We start from the raw sequence: 13,773 nt of genomic DNA, 5'->3' as shown, positions 1-13,773 counted from the left end.
TAGTCTGCAAATATTCATTCACATTTTTAAATGAATTTACTGCAGCCACATTGATTTCCCCCTGGGATTTGCTTTCTGCACACTTTTGAGCAATCAAGTTTTACTGGGCAAATGTTTGCACAAGACAAATTTCAAAATTGCATGCAGAGACAGAATTTTTTGTCTCTTCATGCCAGACATGCTTGTAGGCTTCTCCAATGAGCAGGCAGAAACAATATCATGTGATTTATCTGACCCATCACAACCAACGCACATACCTTGACTAACGAAGATCAGACACCCACAGTTGTTTGTGATCAAGACACAGAGTTGTTTTTTTAATTACAAAGCTATCCATCAGTAATTTCAAATAATAAGTAAATTGGAGGGAATTGTGATCTGTCTCCAGATAGTCTGTGAGCAGAGAAAGCAGCTAAATTTGTTGAATAAATTATTCATTATGGATTATTCGCTCAGCTCTACTGCAATAGCAGTGACATTGTTTAATTTAATAGCACATTAAGGGATCTTTTTCCTTACACAAATGAGTGCATTGCTCCCAGCAAGTTGACTCTTGAAGATGCAAGACTGGAAACCTGTGAGAGCAGCTAGCTCTGTCCAAGGCTTCAATTAGGTTTTGGGCAGAGAGGACCCTCATAATACACCACTGACAATATTTGGCTGCAGCCCTTGTGTGGGATACAAACGTGCTTGACAGAATACAGGGCTATGCAAGTCCTGGAAAAAGAACTGAAAACCAACCACTTCACTTTGAAATTGACTGTGCTTTGAGATGGATCTGAAAATAGCAAAGCCAAAAAGCCAGCTTTTATTCAGATCTCATCTGACCCTGGAGAAGCAAGTGCATTTTATCTGAGCCCTGTAAAGTCTGGCAGCTCCCTTTCCCATCCCCAGCCATGCTGGAGCTCAAAATCCACAGCCAAACTCAAGAAGAGTGAAACTCTCCCAACTAAACCAACACTTTCTGGACAGCAACTGCAAGAGTATCAGTCCTGTTGATTCTGTTGATTGTCTTGATTCTCCCTGGAGACAACATAAAGAATGGCAGATATTTGTATAGCTCATTTACAGCTAACCACCTGCGCAGGAAACTTCCCCAGTGACTTTTTTTCCTCTGAGAAATTAAGATCTTCAAAGTCCCAAGGACCTACTGTACAAACAGCTTCAAAATATTGTGACAGGCCAGCTCTGGCCCTATTTCTTGATCACTTTTGCAGATTTGGCTCTCCCAGACTCTTGCTCTCCTGAGCTGACTGGGGACTATCAGCCCATGGACACATAGCTCTGCCTCCACCCCCTCTAACACCACTGCTGCCTTCCACTGCACACCCAGCACATCCAGCAGAGCACCAAGCTCATCTTTTGGAGCCTAATGCAGCCCATGGAAGTGAGCACCAAGATCATTTTTTGGAGCCTAATGCAGCCCATGGAAGTGATTGTCAAGGGCTGGCCAGACAGGCAGGTGGCAGAGGCTGAGCCCATAGAATCCTTCATGCTGAAAGTGTGGTGGTTTTGGGACCCTGATGTCAGTGTCACGTACAGGGAAGGGCTCATGAAGATGGGGACAGATAAAATTTCAGCCTCTTATGAGAGCAGGAAAGAAAATAAATAATATATACCTTTCATTTGGGTTAAGAATATCTGAAAAAAGCCCTAGTGAGTGAATACATCAATGGAACTGCTTTGCCCATTCATGGATGAGAAATGTCAGGTCCAGAAATACCCTGAATCTGCCCCAAATACAAACACACAGAGAAACACAGAGGCATGCAGAGATCCCCAACCTGTTCTGATTTATCTCCTCGGCATTTTTGATGCTGTGTGCTGTTTAAAAAAGGACACCCTGAGCAAAGATCTGTGGGCAGCAGGTACGGTGCTGCCTCCCAGGCAATTGTGTTACAGCAGACAAGAAACAGATTTCTCAGCCCTATCAGAGTGCTCTGCAGCACAGTGCATTTCCCAATGGCTGTGCCCAGTGCCCCTGGAGTCATAGGGCAGGCAGTGCCTGGGTGTCACTGTGCTGCACTGTGCCAAAAGCAGCAGTCCCAGCATGCTGGCCCCAATGCAGCAAGGACAGGCACTCAAACACATGATTAGGAAGGTCATGACCATTCATGCTGTGGCAGATCCTCAAAGAATATTCTACTTCTCTTGCATTTTTTTTTTTTCAGCTGGCATTATAACTGAGCATTGAAAACAAGGTGGAAAACCTTTAGTGGCCAGTTTAGGGCTCAGATGTCTGTTACTTAAGCATGCGTGTGTTATATATAAAGATAGATGTATACACAACCAATGTATAGATTCCTGGTCATTCATTTCCTGCACTGCATTACAGCTATAAAACAGAAAGATGAGTGTGGTCAGGGAGTAAACTTCAAGAAAAGGCATAAGACACCTACCAATACCAAAATGTTAGAGAAAGGAGAGAGCAATGCCGCACAAATCTTTGAGTCTCAGCAGAGCCAGCAGCCTGTTCAAAGAGAATCCATCCATCCAGGCAGGTGCAGTCCTTTCTCCTTTTCTCCTTTAGTACAACTGTTTATATCCCTTTCTTCAAGTATTGTATTTAACATCTAATATATATTATATTTCTATCTGTTAAGCTACAATGTTGCATCCAGTTTAGCCTATCTATAGGCAAGTTGCCCCATTATACCTCTAAGCATCCATACCATATCATTCTGCCTATAACCTTAAAATTGAAATGCCATGTCATATTTTCTACCATCAGTAGCAAGCGTTATCTTACCTTACATTCTATTATATCATCGTGCTTTCCTCCCTGCTTGATAAGCTGTCAATATTGTTTTGGCATGAGAAATTTCCATCTCACACATCAGATGATCTCCATGACCTTTAAGCGAGTTGCCAGTAAGATAATTTACTCCCATTGTTGTGACAAAATAATATCTCTTCTGCCTGGGTCACATGACAGGATCATTACATGATTTTTCCAAAAATTATTAAATTTTGCACATCTGGGGTGGGGGGGGAGGGCGGGGTGGAAGACCTCTGTGGAAAATTGAAATTACTAGATTGCTTATCATTTCAATTAGCTACAAAGAGTTAAAAAGGCTACTTGCCCCTACTTCACCCAAGGAGCACATCCCGAATTCCCACAGTGCACATAACTCTCTTTAACTTCAGACACTCTTTTCTCGTTTTTTTGCTTTAACTGCTCATCCTTTTGCAAGGAATGTTTTAATACAATCGTCTTCATGGTGTCTTGTATTAGCAGGAGGATGTGATCACAAATATCACATCCTTTTGGCATCTTTTTGGCTCTCTGTGCATAACAAAAATGTCAAACAGATTTTAATGAAAGGCTGCATGCTTGTGGGTATTGACAGTTTGACATGGAATCCTAATTTTCAGATGTCTTGTTCTCACTGTTTTTAACACAAATACTTGCAGGATAAGAGCAAGGCACCAAAACTGTGGAGAGATGGCATTTATATTATGTCCTCCTATTCTCACTGGTTCTGCTCAGCAACTTGCCCAGTTTCTGTGGGGTTTGGCCTGAGAGTTTTTGTGGCTCAGCTACAATCATGTCCAAATTATTTCTTTTCTTCACCCACAGCTCCTCCCTCATGGGGCTGGGAAGGGGACAGGGATGGGGCACAGCAGGAAAGGAAGAGGTGATGAGGGGGCCCATGAATGTCCCTGCAGGAAATGCAGCCTCACACACTGCATGCCACCTTCAAGGACTGCACAGACCAGGAGAAACCAGGAGGACAGCAGGGACCAGGGGAGGTTTGTGCACCAGAGTCCCTCGAGGAACCATGCATAGGGAATGCACACAAATATATATTTATTTTTTTTAAAAAAATTATTTATTTATTTAACTGCAGTTGGGCTTCCTCCTCCTAGTCTCTCTGTGCTGGAGTGAGTGACAGCTCTTTGTTTCACTGTGGAGAAAATGTCAGGACATCAGGAAAGGGGCGTGAGGCTCCATCATTCCACTCGAGCACTTCCCACCTCGAGCACCGCCAATGTCTTGTGCACACCACTGAGAGAAGATCACAGCAACTCTCTATTCAATGAGATAGCAGAGAAAACAAAACTGAAAATTAGACATGAGGAGCATCAGGAAATGCCAGTGGGTAAGATATTCATCAAAGCTTTCCACAGGCAAAATTTAAGGTTGCTATTATCTCAACTAGCCATGGCCATGGACTCCACCACCCTCACACCACTAAAAACTCAGTTCCAAGGCTCCCCTCCATCCCACAGTGATGGAACAGAATAACTCCTTCCTAAGAAGTGCCCTGTTCTCCCCATGTGCTATGCTAATTATTATTATTATTATTATTATTATTATTATTATTATTATTATGTATTAGTGATGTCTCCCAGTTTCACCTGCTGAGCAAGATTAGTCACCATGTTCCCTTGTCCCCAAGACCAGGTTGGAGGCCAAGTGTGAGGGGCATCTGTTGACTTCTGTCTGGACCTGTGCTTTGCCTTTCAGCATGACCAGCCCCATCTCCCTCCCTTGTCTTGCTGTTCAGGTACTTATCTTGCCTTAATAATTTCCGATGTGGCACTTTATCAAATACTCTGCTGTGAGAGATGAGATCTATTTCATTTCTTTTATCTAGAAAATCAATGATCTTATCAAAGCAAGATATCAGGGTGTTTTTTTTTTTTTCTTTTCTGGCATAATCTATGTTTGGTAAAGTTATGCAGCATTTTAGACCATTTTTGCAATTCCTTGGTTAAATTACCATTCCGTCCAAACCATATCCCTGAGCTTTGCACCAGATCAGCTCAGCAGCCTCAATGCTGTAGCTCCAGCTCTGCACTGCTGCCCACATGGCCTCAAATCACTCCTGTGAGGGTCACCTTCCTCATATCCTTCCATGTACTTGGACAAAAAATAGTTACTTTTTTATTAATTACCAATTACATCCATTGATGGGATCTTATTCCTCTCTGGTTGTCCTGTATCTCATGCCTTCATTGCCTTCTCTGCCAATCTCCTCTGCACATGCAAGTTATATCTAGTTATATCTATATCTATATCTCTTTATATCTATATCTGTAAGATAGCCTTGGGACATGATCTCTGTACTGTTTCCATGAACCTTCTGCAGAGTCACACTCCAAAGAACAGGACACAAGCCCAGCTGGGTTTCAGAAAGCCAAGCCAACACTGTGATTTATTTTTTAAGGCAATTTAACAAAGTTTGCATGGCTGTTGAAATGCTTAGTGCAGCTCTGCAAATAACACCAAAGATAACAGATCAATGTAATGCCCTATTGACAAAGTCTGAACTATAATACATATATTTTGTACATTTTTATTGTGTTCATGTATGTTGATTCATAGCTGCTTTATCAATGAAAAAACACAGCGCAAAGTTTTATACCATAACTGTCACCAAAATTATTTATTACTAGGAAAATAAAAAATTTTATGTAGACTGGGATCCTTTGTGGTAAGATGCTGAACAATAAAAAGACAGACAGAATTTCCTGTTCTACACAGCACTGGCCCAAAGAAAGTTGCTGATGTCTCTCCACTCTGTAGAATCCACAGGTGTGCACACAGGTATCTGTAGATACAGATATCTATAGGCACATTCAAGGTCACATAGGCACTTGCGTCAAACATTTGTAAAACTATTTCCTCCTAAAAAAAAAAAAAAAAAAAGCTTTTAAAGGCCTACAACATGCTTAAAACAAGACAGATTCAAGAACCATGAATTTAAACACTTGTCAAACTTGGAATCCATTAATAGCCTCTCATCAATTATACCTCAGAAACAATTACAGGGGACCAAATACTGCAGCCCTTGACTGAGCAGGTCTCCCCTCCAGGTCACCAGGAGTGTTGCTCAACTGAGGGCTGCAGAATTTGGTGCAAATTTAGCAATTTCTGTGTTGTGGTGCCCATTTTCCCAGCAGAGACTTTGGTGCTGGAGGTCCCCAGAGCAATCCTGTGCCCCAGCACTTTGGCTGCTGGGCCTGGGGAGCCTCTGCTCTCTGCCTCTCCATTCCTACACAGAACTTTTTTGTTGCCCATGCAGAACAGTCAAGGTTAAGGTATGAACTGTGGAAAATTAAACCCCTTGGAATATTTATTAAAATCTCCTTGCTTAATTTTACCAAAATGTACCACAAACTTCCAAAGGGAGAAAGCCTCAACTTCTGAATGTAAAAAAGATGTAAATATATTCCTGGTAAACCTGACCTCTGTGAGCTATACAAAATGGCTATAGTCTTGTGTTTCAAAGATATTCTTCCTTGAAAAATATCCATTGTTATGGCATTTCCTTGACTAAGTAGAAATAACAGAGGTTATGCTTCAGCTATACACAACAATATTATTTCTTTTAATATATAAATGTGCCAAAAGGGATGTATATAAAGAACACTGATAGAGTTCCTAGAGCTGTTCTCTGCTTCCTATTGTTACAAACAATAATTTGAGGAGAGGAGAAAAAAAATCCCACAAAGAAGGATTTCAGCTTAACACGAGCAATACTCCTCCTGCACATCTTTCCTTTTATGCAGTTTTGTTTCAGTGATTTGAGCATGTTCTAATTTTGTCATTCAAGCCATCTGACTTTCACTGCTCTATACAAACAAAACCTAATTTAGTCTGAGATGTTTTAAGTCATAACAATGACGGATGGCCAAGGTTCAGGTGTGCTAGAATATTTAAATACCTAGTCTATATTTTCCTGATATAAAGACAGGCAGCTTTTTGTACTCTGATTAATTATGATTTTGTGTCTGAAAAAAATAGCTCTTTCTATTCTACATTATTAATTGGTTATTTAATTAGGGATTCTGGTAGCTTCAGATGTTGGATAGCTAAAATTGTGCTGTGGTTAAAAAAAAATAAAATAAAAAAAAGACTAGCTCCATACTGTTGCCTTTTTGTATCTTATGAAGGTCACAATAAGATGTGATTGTTTGGCACAGCAGCAGTGAATTATGCCACCCAGACAAGCTTTTAACCTATGTGCCTTCACTCTGAGTGAGACACACAGGGATGTGCTCTCTTTAAACAGTTCTCTATTGAAGAGGATTCAATCACCATAATGAATCTGAGGCCAGGCAGCAATCTTCTTCACTGAAAGAATTTCTAAAAGATTGTAGAATTTGTAAAACGAACAGCTCACAGACTAAATGGCTGTGTGGGTGAATCAATTATTGCAGGGCTCGCAGTAGTCATAATATTTAGTACATATCATAGAGTGTTTCAGGTACAATAAGATATGCTAGTTTTTTTCCCATTCCTGCTTGAAAGTGGTATGTGCTCCACCAACTTAGTCAATCTTCAGGATCTAGTTAGAACTAGTATTAAGTCAATAAAAAAATCCATCTGCAGCTGTGGTGCATGTACCGGGATCCAAAGGGCTCACATTGCAAAACAGTAATTGTATTAAAACGTGCACCACCGAGCTGCTCGCCGGGAAAACACATGATGTATCGTGAAACACAAAACACATCAAGGGCTGAAATATTTTTAGAGGTAGAGTAGGGCCAATGCTGAACAGCTTCCTTATTAATACAATAATTATTTTATTTTGACAGCACCATTTATAACCATATAGTCTGTGTCCAGCTACCCATATTTCCATTAATCAATGGATTTGAAGACAACTGTCATCATTTCATTTTATTATGACTTATAGGTTCATTGCAGTTCACTTAAAAGTTACTATGAGCAAGACACTGGTGGGCAAGAACCAGACCTTTGTGGGCTGCCAAGTGTTCATGGCTGGCTCTGGCCTGCAGGGACTGGGGGGACTGGGGGCAGTGGGAGCGTTTGGGATGCCCAGGAGGCACCAGGCTGGTTGCTGGAGAGGAGCCAAGGCTGTGCTGGTTGATTAAAAATCTTGAGCACTTCAGCTCACAGGTAGGACATACAAACCCCCCTGAGCTCTCAGTGGGATGATGCTGTGGGGAGAAATGGGAGGCACACAATTTGGCTTTGAGAGAGGAAGAATTTCTGCTGTGTTCAGAAACCACCAGGGTACAGATCCAAAGAACCTCAGGTCACTTCTCAACCCTCCAGCCTGGCCACGAGTTTGTAGCACCCATCTGTGAGCAAATGGGGACCCCCAGCTCTGCGGTGTGGCCACTCCACAGCCAAGTCACAGAGTCACAAAGCCATGTCACAACTGCCAAACACACTTCCATGTCATCTACAACCTCCCCAAAGACACACAGGGCTAGATGGCAAACAGGGTGTCCCTTTAATGAAACTACAACATATTAAAAATTATTACAGCTTCGTCTTTTCAGGTTTTAGACAATGTAATGTGATTTATTCAAAGAAATGCTGATGATTAGACATTAAATGGCACTAAATATTCCACTTCCTCTGCGCTGCCTGATAAACTGGTTTCATTAACATTATAAGTAACAAAAGTTTCCATTTCAGTCGGCCCATTTTGTTTTCCACACGATCTAAGTTGCAGCTGCACAGCACTATATTACGGGGGCCTCTCGGAGCGGCAGCTCCGGGCTCTCCATCACTCCCCTCGGTTAAAGGCACCGAGCCCGCGGCACGGGCGGCTCCCGGCCCCGCTCTGTTCCCCGCGGCAGCTCCGTGCCCAGCCCTGCCCAGCCCGCTCCTCTTCACCCGCGGGACACACCCGCAGCAGCCTCATCCTTCTCCAGGGGCTGGCACTGTCACCCCAGCCCCACTGACACCGCCATCCCGTTTGTCTCTTCCAGAGATTTTTCTTTAGCCGCCAAGTCTGTCCCTATTAAATCATGCGCCTCAGCCTTAAGTGCAGGTTAACACTGTGCCCTGAGTGGAAGCTACTATATTTGTCAAGGATACCTCCGTGATTTATCTCTGCCAGCCCCATAGAAGAGCTCACATCTGGATGTACGGTGCTGCTACATCATTTCCAAATTCAGCCATTCTGCCTGCTCCTTGGGAGACCTCGCTCGGGGTCCAAAACTGCTGGAACTACAGCTAATTCCCAATTCAGGCCCTCATTTCGGGCCCTTCCCAGGGTGTCACAGCCCTGCAGCACCAGGGAGGGATGCTGTCCACGGTGCTCTCCTGATGTGCCGAGGCTCACCCTCACCTTCCCCACACTTTGGTCACGTCTGACTGCCTTCAAGGAAAACCTCCCTTTGCCAGGAGCTACAGGGACACTTTTTGAAAGACGTTTAGGAAGTTAGATGGTGATTTAAGTGCACACCAGCCAGTGCTCTGGTATTTGATAAAGCCTCACTCCTGCCTTCAGGCAGCATTGCCCACTCCGGGCAGCCCTGGCTGTAATTTGGGGTGGGAGACAGGGGTTGGTCCAACCACCTCCCATCACTCTCTATGCAGGAGAAAACAAATCCCTCAAATCCACACAATGCCAATCCAATGGGGCAAAGCAGCCCCACTTGTTTGGTGTGAATTTGGAACAACTCTAGCAGGCTCACTCTGGATTTACTGCAGCACTTCCAAGTGCTGGATTTGGATCCCCATCCCACGGGATGAGCACCAGCCCTCACCCCCTTCCCCCCAGAAATACCCCAATGGGCTCAGAGCAGAGACCCAGCAGCATCCAGACCATGCAGAACATCCCTTCCTCCTCCCGCAGCTCAGGTGGCATCTCCACACACACACACAGATATTTAGATAGCTATATATTATTGTTTATGTAAAGCCATAGCTTTCCCTTGATTGCAAGGCATGGTGGGGCTGCTGATGAGGTTTGCTGTTGACATTTCTGCATTAGCTGGCTTTTGTCAATCCTGGCAGGCTGAGAAATTCTATCTTAAGGGCTGTTCTTTATTAAATTTGCAAGATACAAAACTGTGACTGACTCTTTTCTTTGGTGAATGTATAAATAATAAATCCAGATCGCTAAAAATAACAATTAAAATATTGCTCAAATTTAAAAGGACAGAAAAATTGGTAATTTTGAGACAGCCCCGTGCGGGCTGTGGGAGCAGGCAGGGGCGGGGGGCAGTGTCCCTCCTCGGGGCTTTTGGCAGCTGTCAATATTCAAAGTGCTTGAGGAGGGGGACAGGGCTGGGGAGAAACCCAGCGTGCCTGAGCCGAGCCACTATGTGTCTTACCAAACTTTGTCACAGAGTCTTTTATACAACTCCTTTATGCAGGATCTCTGACATAATTCCTATTTTTTTCCACCAGCCATTATATATGATAAATAAAACAATGCACTGAAAACACTGAAATCTCTCATCAATGTCTTTGTGAAAAGGGCCCAGATAAATGAGTCTTGGAATCAAAGGCAGATTACATGACTGACCATGTATCATCCTCTATGTATTGAACATAGTCTTTGTAAAGATAGAGCGGTAATAAAAAGTGGTATTGTGTGCTGTGAAAGGCTGTGTGGGTCTGTGCATGACTAATCTGTCTTTCTGCATTATTTTATTCAATCTTCTCTGACTTTATGCCTTTGACATTTTTGCTACACTCAGTAAATTTGAGTGAATAGGCAATTTTAAAGAATTTTTATAGGGCTTCAGAGAAGTCATACGCAGACTGTATCTTTGTTCAGATTTAACAGTTTAAATATTTCCTTTGTCTAGGATGCAGAGTAATCTTTAGGCAGAGAAGAGGGGGATGGGGTAGGAAATGCCTAAACCTCCCTTAATATTTTGGCACCCCTTTGGCAGGGGTGGGAGCAGCGAGGCAGGGCCCAGCCCGGGGGTGCTGGGGTGGCCCTGGGGGTGGGGGTGAAGGGCTGGGCCGGGCTGTGGCAGGGCCGGACGGGCTGAGCTCAACTTTGCCGCGGCCGCCGAAGGGCTGCGGGAGGAGCGGCTCCCTCCCGCAACTCAAGTGGGAAGCAGATGAAATGTTTAAAGGGCTATTGTGAATATAGGCTTAAATATGATCCTCTTGCATCAGCCAATTTCTCTGACAAGATATTGCAAGGGTTGCTGTTTCTTAGTAAATAATGATTTTATTGCATCTCTTTAATGAACTGATAACGTGATACACAGTAAATTATCTGCATCTATAACATTACTGAGGATAAGCAGCGTGGTTTTAGTAATTTATACCACAGAGAGACATGCATTATAAAAATAGGAAAATTATTTCCTTTGTTAAATTGTGCAGAAGTCTTTACCTGAGGAACACCAGACAGATTAATCTCCAGAGATCCACTCGCTTGTATTTAAGCTGTTGAACTGTTCGCTGTTTTTTCCTCAGAACAGTTGAAAAAAACATTTTGCGAGCCAGAATTGACACTGTGGGTATTGTTCCTGCTCACACAAGTTATTAAAATAATTACTAAGCTATTTTGAGGTAACTTGAAGCTTTCTTTAAAACTTAAATCCAAATCTGAAGGAATTAGTGTGAATGATTTGCATTGATGACAACCCAAGTATGGCAGCCAGCTCACCCAGGCGCCTCCGGCAGTGCAGCATTCCCTGCACCCCTGGGTGCTCCCTGGCCCTGGCAGGGACTGTGAGATGGCTGACTGGGATGGGGTGTGGTGGAGGAATCTGGGGGGTGCCCCATGTTAGAGATGCTGTGGCTTACAGGGGGCTGCAGAGGGGCTCATGCCAGACCCTGTGCGGCCCCAGAGTGGCACCAGTGGGACCCAGAGTGTCATCCTGCAATGCTCAGCCCTGGTCCTGCTCCAGGGGAAAAGGCAACCCCTGCTGCAAGCCCCCACGGGCCCCCAGTCCCTCTGGGATGGGCAGCTGGCTGCAGGCACCCATGGTGTCACTGCCAGGGGCCACTTGGACCAGGGTGCTGTGGGATGCTCATCTCCCATTTCAGCCCAAGCAGAGGCCAATGCAGACTTTCCTCACCAGCTGCCAATGGCCCTTGGTGGCCTGAAAGCTGGGATTTGTCACCCAGGCAGGGCAGTAGTGGGTGCACAGTCCCCACAGGGATCCATCTCCACAAGTATAACCCTGGACAGGTGGGCCAGGGGCTGGGGAATTTTTCTGAGCTGGCTGTAAGCACTGGGCAGCTGAGAAGAGAGGGAGGATGTGCCAGGGGCTGGTTTTTGGTTGTACTTTAGTATCATCATTAACCTTTCCAAGAGATAACTTCACGGACCAGCCGGGATCCCAGAGCACTGGGTCGCCCCATTAATCTGCAGCCCACCCTTCCAGGAGGAGCACACTGCTGGCAGATTACAATTCTTGCAGATGTAATCATGTTTTAGCATCTTACTTCAAAATTTTAACGGGTGAAAATTCCCCATCTCAGTGCAAGATTGCATCATGAATTCCCTCTGCCTCATGCAGCAGGGATGGAAAAATACTACTTTTCATCCTTGCACAGTGCTTGATGTAAGTTTCTGAAAATGAGCGCTCTAGTAAGCCTAAAAATGTAGGATAATATGATTCATTTATAGATCTCTGATAATAGATGTGGTTTCTGTTACTCCGTTACCACACCAAAGATTACTCCTGCTCCTTCAGGAAGGACACAGCACCCTCCTCCTCCCGAACCATTACCATAAAGCAGGATAAACAACAAATACCACCTTATCATTAGCCGCATGGAGCAGTTCCCATTGATTTATGACGCCAAACACCGCGAGGCTGGATCAAGCTGCAAGTCCCTTTTTTGCAAACATTATTTCCACAAGACCGGTGTAAAACACAAGGAGCCGCCTCACCTGGGCTTGGTTTTGTTTACCCAAAAAAAAAAAAAAAAAAAAAAAAAAAAAAAAAAAAAAAAAAAAAAATAATTTTACAACTTGCAGGAATTCTTCCCAATATTAGTTATTAACAACCCCAAGATGGCATTTGCATTTTTATAACCTTGTTACTTAAAAGTGAGACAGCGGAAGGAAAGACTTGGCGCTAGCGTTCCCTGCGTGCTTTAATCCCAGCCTGAGCTTTTTATGCTCGAGAGCACCTTGTGATGCTGTAACTAACCTCAAACCCGGAGCAGCGGGAGGGCAACAAACCCCCGAATACAGCACTGTCATGCTTTACAGGCGTACTCTCCGCAACAGCATGAATGGAGAAAAAAAACCCGGTTGCCAAGGAAACGCTCCAGTCCGGGTAATTATTACAGTAACTGTCTGCACACCCCACCTATAACACAAATGAATAATAAATCAGCGGCTGACTGGCAGCTCTCCGCGGCCGCGCCCGCCGCCGCCCCCTCCCGGCCGCCGCCCGCACCTGCAGCCGGAGCGCGCCCGCGCAAGGACCGCGCGCCCGCGGGAGGGAGGGGAGGGGAGGGAAGAGAAAAGGGAAACGCTCGCACCGCACGCGGGAACGATTTGCTGGGCTTGATTTAAAAGACGCAGCGGGAGTTGGCAAAATTCACGTATCGTGGGGTTAATGTGGGTTAGAGAGGAGCTATTTGTAACACAGAGACGCTGCATTCCAAACGCGCACATCTGATTTCTTTTAATCCCGGCTCGTTTTTTGCGGCATAAATCACTTAGTTAAAATGAACAGCCAAAACAGCTGGTTTAGACATTCGTGAGACATCCAAAAATCTGCTGCTTTAGATGCCCTGAGCGAGCAGTGGAAAGCGCGAGGTGCAGCTCGCCTTCCGAGGGACAGGGAGGTGGATCAGGGACCCCAGGAGCGGCTCCCAGCCCCACCGGCCCAGGACGGGCCTCTGCCCCCGGCACAGAGCACGGAGCATCCTCTCCTTCCTGCAGCTCCTCCCAGCCAGAGCAGCAGCGCCACAGGCGAGGTGTTCCCCACTCCTCTGGGCACAGGCAGGTGCCCAACACACCTGAGGAAAATTAGGATTAAAGAGCAGGCAGTCTCTCCCAGCGGGTCATTTGCAGTGTCTAATTGATGCACTCAGCGCAGAGGGCTGTGTGGGGCGGTGGGACACAG

This window comes from Zosterops lateralis (assembly GCF_965231275.1).
Source record: "Zosterops lateralis genome assembly, chromosome: 12".
In the NCBI taxonomy this organism is placed as follows: Eukaryota; Metazoa; Chordata; class Aves; order Passeriformes; family Zosteropidae; genus Zosterops; species Zosterops lateralis.
Note: the sequence above shows the minus strand (reverse complement) of the source record.